This window comes from Lucilia cuprina, chromosome 4 (assembly GCF_022045245.1).
Source record: "Lucilia cuprina isolate Lc7/37 chromosome 4, ASM2204524v1, whole genome shotgun sequence".
NCBI lineage: Eukaryota > Metazoa > Arthropoda > Insecta > Diptera > Calliphoridae > Lucilia > Lucilia cuprina.
The window spans coordinates 87977222-87989045 of record NC_060952.1 but is presented as its reverse complement, the minus strand read 5'-3'; positions in this window follow the sequence as shown (position 1 = coordinate 87989045).

Genomic DNA, 11824 nt, shown 5'->3' with positions numbered 1-11824 from the left:
GATAGATAGATAGATAGATAGATAGATAGATAGATAGATAGATAGATAGATAGATAGTTATTTAGTTAGTTAGTTAGTTAGTTTGGCCTCTGGTAGGTTAATAGTAACTGATCTAGTCTGGTAGACTGGAGGTGGTGGGCTCTATTCCCAGCACATACACTTTTTAAGTTGAGAATTTCTTTTATGCTAAAAAATAAAATTAAAAAAAAAAATAATAACACGAATAAAAATTAAATTCAATTTACTCGCACCAATTATTTTTTCCAAAATTTCCAAGAATTTATCAAGTACTATCAAAGTAAATTTATTTACATATAAATGTCATTTAATACAATTTAAAACAATTAATACACGCTTTTATTAAAAAACAAATTCTTTGAAATATATTTCCGTTATATTATTTTCAATTATCCTTGAGCATTTATTTGTTTGTCGTTAGTTTAATTTTTTGCCTAAAGTTGTTATTCTTTTTTTTCTATTTAAAAACTTATAAACAGTCATTTAATATTATAGATTATTTATAAATATTTAATAATACATTATAATGAAAGTGCTTTTTTACATTTTGATGAGTGGGTTTTTAAGTTTATTTAATTGTCTTTTTTCTCACAGTTAAAACATAATGGATTGTTTACTGTTTCATGAACTGAAATGTTAAATAATGAATACAAAAAAATCAAAAAGAAATACATCAATAATTAAAATATTTTAAATTGATAATATATATATACCACGGTATTTTTGCATTTTATCGTGTGGCTAGTGTAGGTTTTTTAACTTAATTTTTATGCCAGTTAAATGCATTAAATTTTTAAAATTATCAAATTGATTTTAATTTATGTAAATAATATTATTTTGTATACAAATGTTACTAGAAAAAAGTTTTAATTTAAATTGATGAAATCATCTTCTTGTGCAGAACAGACATTAACAGAATAACGCAAAGTTACATACATTTGAAAAGAGTTTTTCAACAAATCTACATACTTTCTAATATATTTAGTTTAAACAGAAAAATAGAGTGGTAAAATCAAGCTCTTTTGCATAATGTAAGCATTACCACAAACTATGTATGTACATATATGCATGTATGTACAATGTACATATATAAACTTGTTATATTCTCTCAGCATCTTTAAGATAGAAAATTGAAGCCAAGCAGAAAAAGCGAACGAAAAGAAACATTCGAAACAAATTCAAATTATTCTATACGTTGAAGGCATATTTGTATTTGAACAATGTACATACATATACATATACGTATGTATGTGCATTTGAATGTGTATTTGTATTGAGACAACTACAATCATATTCTAAGCATATGGGAAGGAGCTGAACATTTTATTAATTTTACTAAACAGGACCAACTTTTGTGGTAGGAGACATGTGCTGACTGAATTTTATATAAATAGCTTACTAACTTACTAACTTACTAACTTACTAACTTACTAACTTACTAACTTATTAACTTACTAACTTACTAACTTACTAACTTACTAACTTACTAACTTACTAACTTACTAACTTACTAACTTACTAACTTACTAACTTACTAACTTACTAACTTACTAACTTACTAACTTACTAACTTACTAACTTACTAACTACTAACTTACTAACTTACAAACAACTTACCTTACTACTACTAATACTAACTTACTAACTAACTACTTACTTACTAACTTACTAACTTACTAACTTACTAACTTACTAACTTACTAACTTACTAACTTAACTAACTTACTAACTTACTAACTTACTAACTTACTAACTTACTAACTTACTAACTTACTAACTTCTAACCTTACTACTTACTCAACTTACTAACTTACTAATTACTAACTTACTAACTTACTACTTACTAACTTACTAACTTACTAACTTACTAACTTACTAACTTACTAACTTACTAACTACTAACTTACTAACTTACTAACTTACTAACTTTACTAACTACTCACTTACTAACTTACTAACTTACTAAACTTACTCAACTTACTAACTTACTAACTTATACCTTACTACTTACTAACTTACTAACAACTAAACTTACTACCTTACTAACTTACTAACTTACTAACTTACTAACTTACTAACTTACTAACTTACTACTTACTACCTTACTAACTTACTAACTTACTAACTTACTAACTTACTACTTACTAACTTACTAACTTACTAACTTACTAACTTACTAACTTACTAACTTACTAACTTACTAACTTCTAACTTACTAACTTACTAACTACTAACTTATAAACTTTACTAACTTACTAACTTACTAACTTACTAACTTACTAACTTACTAACTTACTAACTTACTAACTTACTAACTTATTTTACTAACTTACTAAACTTACTAACTTACTAACTTACTAACTTACTAACTTACTAACTTACCAACTTACTAACTTACTAACTTACTAACTTACTAACTTACTAACTTACTAACTTACTAACTTACTAACTTACTAACTTACTAACTTACTAACTTACTAACTTACTAACTTACTAACTTACTAACTTACTAACTTACTAACTGATGTCCGACTGATTTGATTTGGGGCAAGCTGGTTGCAGTATTCAGAATCTATTGGAGAATACTATATACAATAATGTATAACATATATTTGTGTGTATATATTATTCGACTATACAAACTAGTTCCAACAACTTTTGCTATAAACCATGAATTTATACCCAAAAACCCATCACCATAAACTTGCTTAGCAAAAACTAATGCAGTTTAAACTAAAAACAAAACCAAAAACCTACTTACATATTATACACATATACAATTACACAAAATGTTAGAGTGTAACAACGAAACTAAAATAATAGCAACAGTACAACAACTTAAGCACCCACGTCTATACATGGAATTTATAATATTTCTGTACTTGCGCATAAGTAAACATACCAAAGAATTTAGAGAAAAAGTACATAAAGTTTAGCATATCTACCGATGTTTACTTATTATATAAGTTGATATGTCTGCTGGGTATTAGTAGTAAATATAATTGTTTGTCTGTATGTATTCTTTTTTTATTGTTAATTTGTATGCTACGCTATTCATGAAGTTTGCTTATTTTAGAATTTGTTTATTTAACAGTCTTCTTTGTTATTGCTGTGTATTTTTTAACTGTTTATTTTCGGTTTTAGTTTTTTTTTTGTTTCACTTTATTCTCTTGTTTTCATAGAATTTGTAATGAGCTTTTACGCGAACTTAACATTGCATCAGTAATCAAACTCCATTACAATTTTGCTAAGAGAAGTCTATGTTTAGAGTGAGTTTGTAACTAAAGGAATTGTAAGTATTTATATGTGGGTGCTGATTTTGTAGTTGTGTATATTTATTTTGGCATATAAATTTGAGTGTAATATTTGTATTGTGAAATAAAACATTTTAAAGTCTTACATCAATAACTCATCATCTTCGTAATAAAAAATTGTGGATTTAAAGTCTTGCAATAATTTTTAGATATTTCATAATTTTTTTAAATAAGTAGAAAAAATGTATAATTAATGACATTTAAGGTAAATTCATTATTTAGAAATTGTTCTAATAGATTTTTGATAACTAAGATATAAATTACATAAACCTATAGTATGCGTATACTTAATATAAGTTTCTCAGTCAATTAATTATAACGTATACGTGTTAGATTTACTTAATAACTCTCACAAATTTGAAAAAAATAAATTTAAAAATCAAAGATATTAAAAACAATAACGGGAAAACATGGATCATAAAAACTATGAAACTCAGTTTGATTGTATTCATATTAAACAATACTCAAACTTTTAGCTTTAAAATTAATATAATTATTAATAATTCTTTACATATGAATTCAAACCTTTAATTTTTAATTTATTTTAACACTTAACAACAATTTCCTAATTAAATAAATATTTACAAAATTTGGCTGCTAAGACACAAGTAAACATTTACTTAAAAATTTTTTTCTAATATTTTCAATTATGCCAAACAAACTTTTGTAAATAGTTAGCAAAATATATTTAAGGTGTTAGCCAAATTTTAAAAACCATCAACAGGAAGCTGTTAACTTAACACCTTCATATTTATACTTGATCTTTGCTAAATTATTTATGTTCATATTTATTTTCTTGTTAAATACAAGTTTGCAAAGAACAAATTCCTAAGAATGAAGAAAAAAAACAATCAATGCAAATAATTACTTTCTATTTATAAACACCTTCAAAGAAGCACTTAGTCAGTTTATAAAATTATTATATTTTTAGAGAATACTTAATACGTACTAATCATCTTTTTATTCTACCTTTGACTAGAAAAGCATTATGTTTGAAAGAAAATAATGAGAAGTGAAAGCTGGAAAAAGAAGACAGGGAAATTTCTAAAGACTGCTTAAAGTGAAGACAACAAGTCTTAAGTAGCAAAATATTATATACACGCACACACTAATAAACCAACAAACAAACACTTATTAAGTTATTTAACAATATAAACACACGCAAATAGAAATACTTATACGTTCATATTTATGTGTTCATAGAAGCAAAGTAAACAATCTCCAAATTTGCAGTTTTTAACATTATTTACAGAACACCTTGTGCTGCAAATTTTAGTTCAGTTGTAGTTCAGTTCTAGTTCGGTTCTAGTTCAGTTCTAGTTCAGTTCTAGTTCAGTTCTAGTTCAGTTCTAGTTCAGTTCTAGTTCAGTTCTAGTTCAGTTCTAGTTCAGTTCTAGTTCGGTTCTAGTTCAGTTCTAGTTCAGTTCTAGTTCGGTTCTAGTTCAGTTCTAGTTCAGTTCTAGTTCAGTTCTAGTTCAGTTCTAGTTCAGTTCTAGTTCAGTTCTAGTTCAGTTCTAGTTCAGTTCTAGTCTCAGTTTCTAGTCAGTTCTAGTTCAGTTCTAGTTCAGTTCTAGTTCAGTTCTAGTTCAGTTCTAGTTCAGTTCTAGTTCAGTTCTAGTTCAGTTCTAGTTCAGTTCTAGTTTCAGTTCTAGTTCAGTTCTAGTTCAGTTCTAGTTCAGTTCTAGTTCAGTTCTTGTTCAGTCTAGTTCAGTTCTAGTTCAGTTCTAGTTCAGTTCTAGTTTCAGTTCTAGTTCAGTTCTAGTTCAGTTCTAGTTCAGTTCTAGTTCAGTTCTAGTTCAGTTCTAGTTCAGTTTAGTTCAGTTCTAGTTCAGTTCTAGTTCAGTTCTAGTTCAGTTCTAGTTCAGTTCTAGTTCAGTTCTAGTTCAGTTCTAGTTCAGTTCTAGTTCAGTTCTAGTTCAGTTCTAGTTCAGTTCTAGTTCAGTTCTAGTTCAGTTCTAGTTCAGTTCTAGTTCAGTTCTAGTTCAGTTCTAGTTCAGTTCTAGTTCAGTTCTAGTTCAGTTCTAGTTCAGTTCTAGTTCAGTTCTAGTTCAGTTCTAGTTCAGTTCTAGTTCAGTTCTAGTTCAGTTCTAGTTCAGTTCTAGTTCAGTTCTAGTTCAGTCTAGTTCAGTTCTAGTTCGTTCTAGTTCAGTTCTAGTTCAGTTCTAGTTCAGTTTCTAGTTCAGTTCTAGTTCTGTTCTAGTTCAGTTCTAGTTCAGTTCTAGTTCAGTTCTAGTTCAGTTCTAGTTCAGTTCTAGTTCCGTTCTAGTTCAGTTCTAGTTCAGTTCTAGTTCAGTTCTAGTTCAGTTCTAGTTCAGTTCTAGTTCAGTTCTAGTTCAGTTCTAGTTCAGTTCTAGTTCAGTTCTAGTTTGTTCTAGTTCAGTTCTAGTTCAGTTCTAGTTCAGTTCTAGTTCAGTTCTAGTTCAGTTCTAGGTATCAGTTCTAGTTCAGTTCTAGCTCAGTTTAGCTCAGTTCTAGTTCAGTTCTAGTTCAGTTCTAGTTCAGTTCTAGTTCAGTTCTAGTTCAGTTCTAGTTCAGTTCTAGTTCAGTTCTAGTTCAGTTCGTTCAGTTCTAGTTCAGTTCTAGTTCAGTTCAGTTCTAGTTCAGTTTTATTTCAGTTCTAGTTCAGTTCTAGTTCAGTTCTAGTTCAGTTCTAGTTCAGTTCTAGTTCAGTTCTAGTTTTCAGTTCTAGTTCAGTTTAGTTCAGTTCTAGTTCAGTTCTAGTTCAGTTCTAGTTCAGTTCTAGTTCAGTTCTAGTTCAGTTCTAGTTCAGTTCTAGTTCAGTTCTAGTTCAGTTCTAGTTCAGTTCTAGTTCAGTTCTAGTTCAGTTCTAGTTCAGTTCTAGTTCAGTTCTAGTTCAGTTTAGTTCAGTTCTAGTTCAGTTCTAGTTCAGTTCTAGTTCAGTTTCTAGTTCAGTTCTAGTTCAGTTCTAGTTCAGTTCTAGTTCAGTTCTAGTTCAGAGTTCTAGTTCAGTTCTAGTTCAGTTCTAGTTCAGTTCTAGTTCAGTTCTAGTTCAGTTCTAGTTCAGTTCTAGTTCAGTTCTAGTTCAGTTCTAGTTCAGTTCTAGTTCAGTTCTAGTTCAGTTCTAGGTTCAGTTCTAGTTCAGTCTAGTTCAGTTCTAGTTCAGTTCTAGTTCAGTTCTAGTTCAGTTCTAGTTCAGTTCTAGTTCAGTTCTAGTTCAGTTCTCGTTCAGTTCTAGTTCAGTTCTAGTTCAGTTCTAGTTCAGTTCTAGTTCAGTTCTAGTTCAGTTCTAGTTCAGTTCTAGTTCAGTTCTAGTTCAGTTTCTAGTTCAGTTTAGTTCAGTTCTAGTTCAGTTCTAGTTCAGTTCTAGTTCAGTTCTTGTTCAGTTCTAGTTCAGTTCTAGTTCAGTTCTAGTTCAGTTCTAGTTCAGTTCTAGTTCAGTTCTAGTTCAGTTCTAGTTCAGTTCTAGTTCAGTTCTAGTTCAGTTCTAGTTCAGTTCTAGTTCAGTTCTAGTTCAGTTCTAGTTCAGTTCTAGTTCAGTTCTAGTCAGTTCTAGTTCCAGTTCTAGTTCAGTTCTAGTTCAGTTCTAGTTCAGTTCTAGTTTCAGTTCTAGTTCAGTTCTAGTTCAGTTCTAGTTCAGTTCTAGTTCAGTTCTAGTTCAGTTCTAGTTCAGTTCTAGTTCAGTTCTTTTCAGTTCTAGTTCAGTTCTAGTTCAGTTCTAGTTCAGTTCTAGTTCAGTTCTAGTTCAGTTCTAGTTCAGGTTCTAGTTCAGTTCTAGTTCAGTTCTAGTTCAGTTCTAGTTCAGTTCTAGTTCAGTTCTAGTTCGTTCTAGTTCAGTTCTAGTTCAGTTCTAGTTCAGTCTAGTTCAGTTCTAGTTCAGTTCTAGTTCAGTTCTAGTTCAGTTCTAGTTCAGTTTAGTTCAGTTCTAGTTCAGTTCTAGTTCAGTGCTAGTTCAGTTCTAGTTCAGTTCTAGTTCAGTTTCTAGTTCAGTTCTAGTTCAGTTCTAGTTTCAGTTCTAGTTCAGTTCTAGTTCAGTTCTAGTTCAGTTCTAGTTCAGTTCTAGTTCAGTTCTAGTTCAGTTCTAGTTCAGTTCTAGTTCAGTTCTAGTTCAGTTCTAGTTCAGTTCTAGTTCAGTTCTAGTTCAGTTCTAGTTCAGTTCTAGTTCAGTTCTAGTTCGATTCTAGTTCAGTTCTAGTTCAGTTCTGGTTTAGTTCTAGTTCAGTTCTAGTTCAGTTCTACTACAGTTCTAGATTTCGTTGTGGATGAGATTTTGAGTAGCTTTTGGTTATTATTAATGAATTTTTTTATAGAAACAACATTCTTTCCATTAGCTTTATTAGTCGGTATGAATGTTGATGCAATTAGTAAATTTTCGGAAATAGGAGATTGATAATTTCGATTCTCTACACCTCATTTTCTCTTTTAAACAACTAAGTAAAGCGATTATCCTCAGGCATATTTCTTTATTACCATTAATCCCTCCTCCTCTTCGTTCCTTCCCCTTTTTAGCTTCATTTTTTAGTTAAGCGAGGAAATAAAGGTGAAAAAAATGAGAAGAGGCAAGAGTAGATATTTGTTATTACTGTTGCTTTTCCTTTTGTTATTCGGTTGTCTATTAGTAAACATAATAAATAAATACAATTTACGGTAATTTATGTGTTCATTTCTCTACTACTACTACTGCAGTTACCTTCAAATTTAATTTCATTTACTTAATAGATGGTTAGATACGAATATAAAGATAATACGAAGTGAAATGTACGAAATGAAAATAAGGAAAAAGTTTTTTTTTTTTTTTTTTTTTTTTTGTTTTATTTCATTATTACTTATATATCGTCCTTTTGTTACAAAAAACAAAAGAAAAGAAATCGCTTTTGCGGATTACAAGCAGCTCATGAAGAGATAACAAGTATTTCAAAATACAGAAATTTATGTACTTTATGTATATATGATTTTTTATGCTTTTCAACATTTTTTTTCTTATTTCTTTCGTTTTGGCTAAAGAAATTTATGGATTAAAAGGACAGCGTAGAAACTAAGCTAAACAAGTTATTTTGCTGTTGGACATGGGTTTGTTAGGTAAGTAAGTGTAGGATTTATGTCGTTTTTACCCTGCTTAGATAAAAATGCATTCGTTTTAAATTTCATTTAATTTAAATCCCTTTAAAGTAAATTATTATAGGTCTTATTTTAAATCTCTTTAAAATGCTTAAATATATTTTAAGTGGAAATTTAATTATTTTAAATTTATTTTTTTTCAAGTTTTCTTTTAATATGTTTAAAATAAATTTTATTCTTGTGTATGAAATTATTTAAATTTGCTATAAATGATTAACATAACAGTTGTTTGTTGTTTATACGTTTGCGGTGAAAGGTATTTCTAACATTTTCATTTATGTTTAGAATTGAATATTAATAATACACATTACTATACCAAATACTATATTTCGTAGAAAATTTTAAAGCTGTTAATAAGTTTTTTTTTATAAATTCTAAATTACTTTCTTGATTGTGTGTGAAAAAAGTTTGTTAATTATATGTTTGTTTATTGTGTTAGTTAAAGTTGGCTAATTTGTATAATGTTTGCGCGCGATGAAAGGTTTTAAGTTAGTTATAACCTTTGACATGTGATTGTTTAGTATTTTAGTTAGGTAGACCGGATTCCCATTTAAGGAACTAAGAAGGAGCTACAGGCCTGAGGAGGTAGTTTATTTTTAGGTGCACTGGAGGTAGTGAATTCCACACGAGGAACTAGTTAAAAACTAGTTAGTTTGTTAGTTAGGGTAAAAGGGGGATTATTCGCCATAGGGCCACATCTGTCAATGCGAATAACTTGAAAACCGAGTAATACATTTTATCGCATTATCAAATATTGTTTTCGTCTATCGATTATATATTATCCCTGAAAATTTGAAACATTAACTTTACATATGATGGGAGGTAGACATGAACAATTGCTTTTCAAAGAGCTGTGAAAATATTTCACTGTGTGAACATTTTGTGCTAACTTTTTTAGTTTTTGTGATAGAAATAATATATTGGTCAGTATTAGAACGTCAATAGTGAATAATAACACAAAATAATATTTTCGATAATATAATTTTAAGCCCGAAAAAAATTGAATCTAAGTAAACCACAGAACTGAACGTGGGCACATGCGCGCCCTACTGTGATGAGGAACAAATTTTGTTAAAATATAGAAAAAATCAGTAATAATTTGTTTTAATTTTTTTGTTACGTTTTGTGAAATAAATAATAAATATCTGTTTTATTATACCATGTTTAATGAATTAAAATATAAAACAGCAAATTACGATTTTATTTTTGTAATTTTTTCTTCTATTTTACTAATGACAAATCTATCCCATCTCCTTGGCGAATTTACCCCATGGATGGGGCGGTATCACCGTTTTTGGTCAATGCGGAAACGTAAAAAAAATGAGGATAACGTAGGAAAGATTAAAAGAAATAGAATTAAAGCAAACATATCTAAGTATCCGAACCAAGAAAAAAATTAAGAATATGTATTGTGGTTTTAATTTGAGGCCGCCTCAAGTATAAAGTGGCGCATGGTCCCCCTTCTACCCTAGTTAGTTAGTTAGTTAGTTAGTTAGTTAGTTAGTTAGTTAGTTAGTTAGTTAGTTAGTTAGTTAGTTAGTTAATTAATTAGTTAGTTATTTGACTTTTTAACTACAGAAAAAATTTCCGCGTAGTGAGTTCAAGAACTTTCTTCAACTTTATTGTAGTCCTTGGATAACTTCTTAGTAACATTCAAAAGCTTGCCCAATAAACATAACACTTAATCTACAAGAAAGAAATGAATGAATATAATTGCAAGGTTATCGTGCATTTTAATATTTGCTTACACACTAACAAGATTCTTATTTTAATTTCTTCAATGCAACTATTACATGTTTAGCTGCTATTTTTTAGCATCCTTTTCCTTTGACTTCCTATATATATAGTTTGTTTTTCTTTTATCTGTTTAAGGAGGAAAAAAACTTTATTATAAACTTTAATATTTTTCCTTCATTTTCTTGCAACAGTCTCTGTCAATATCTTGAAAAAAAAAATGAATACATTTTAAGTTGATTTCAAGGCTAGAGCTGTTATAAATGCTTCAGCGTATTGTTTGCCAAGCTTAAGAACTTAGAACGTGTACAACGTTTTAGAAAACGTTGTAAGACAGCAAAAGAGTATCACAGCGGAAAATGCAAAATTTTTTTATATAAATAGAAAAACAATTGAAGGGGTTACAGTTGGGGACAAAATTAGTATCAATTATTTTAATTTAAATATACAATAAAGACATCGTGTCTAATATTTAAAAAAAAAAAAATTAGAAATTAAATGAATTAAAAAATTATTTACATAACACACTGTATAAAATTATAGAATAGATATAAACTCACTCAGTAAAGTTACCAAGTTCACTTTTGTCTTTGTTTTTTATCGTTTTTTATCCATACTCTTATTATGATGACTACAATTCATGATATTGCTACTAGTATTTATATGACTCTGGTATCAAAAACACCACCATTGCCAAAGCCACCACAGGCAACTCTCTTCCATAGAGATTGCTGTATTATTATTATTATTTTTTTTTTTTTTGTTTCACAACCATCGTTAATATTATGTTCACAACATAATAATAAAACTATAAATTAAATTAACTCATAAAAATTCAGTTGGTGTTTATAATACAAACGGAAAATTATACAATAGAAAGCAAAAAAGAAAAAAATCTATATAAAAAATGAAGATACTAAGCTGAAAAAACTGCTGTAAGACCAACATCGACTAGCTTTCATTAAAAAAAAAAAAACATCTTCTTTATGTAAGGTCTCTTGTAAGTTGGGACGAATAGTGGCAGTACGAGCTGATTTATTCATTTTCTTTTCTTTAAGTTGTGTAAACAACCTTTCAAGTAATAAGGAAAATGTATTTTCATTCTGTATGTGTTGTGTCTGTGTACGGCACAAACAATTGTCAAAACTGCCCTTTAGAGACATTTGTTTTAGTTTTTTTTTGTTTTAACAAAAGATCTAGGATTTTGATACTCAAGGATTTGGGAGTATAACGCTTTATTTTAATTAATTTGAATGATGTAGACATCAGCTAATAATTTTATTTTTGTGTAATTGGAATTTTTTTGTGAAATATATATTTTAAACCTGAAAATCTTACTTTATACTTTATATTTATTTAAAAGATCTCGACTAAGTGGAATAAATTTAGTTAAATAAAAGCCCCAGATGCTGCTGTTACTATGTCTAAGAGGTCAGTCACAACGATCATTGTAGTTCGTTATGACAAAATTAAGTTTTCACTAGACTCATACTTTTTAATGAAGAGAATGCTAGGAGGATTTTTTTATGCACTTGGTGAGCTCTAAATAATCACTGAAAAAAACTTAACTATAATTGAAGTGAACTAGAACTGAACTAGAACTGAACTAGAACTGAACTAGAACTGAACTAGAACTGAACTAGAACTGAACTAGAACTGAACTAGAACTGAACTAGAACTGA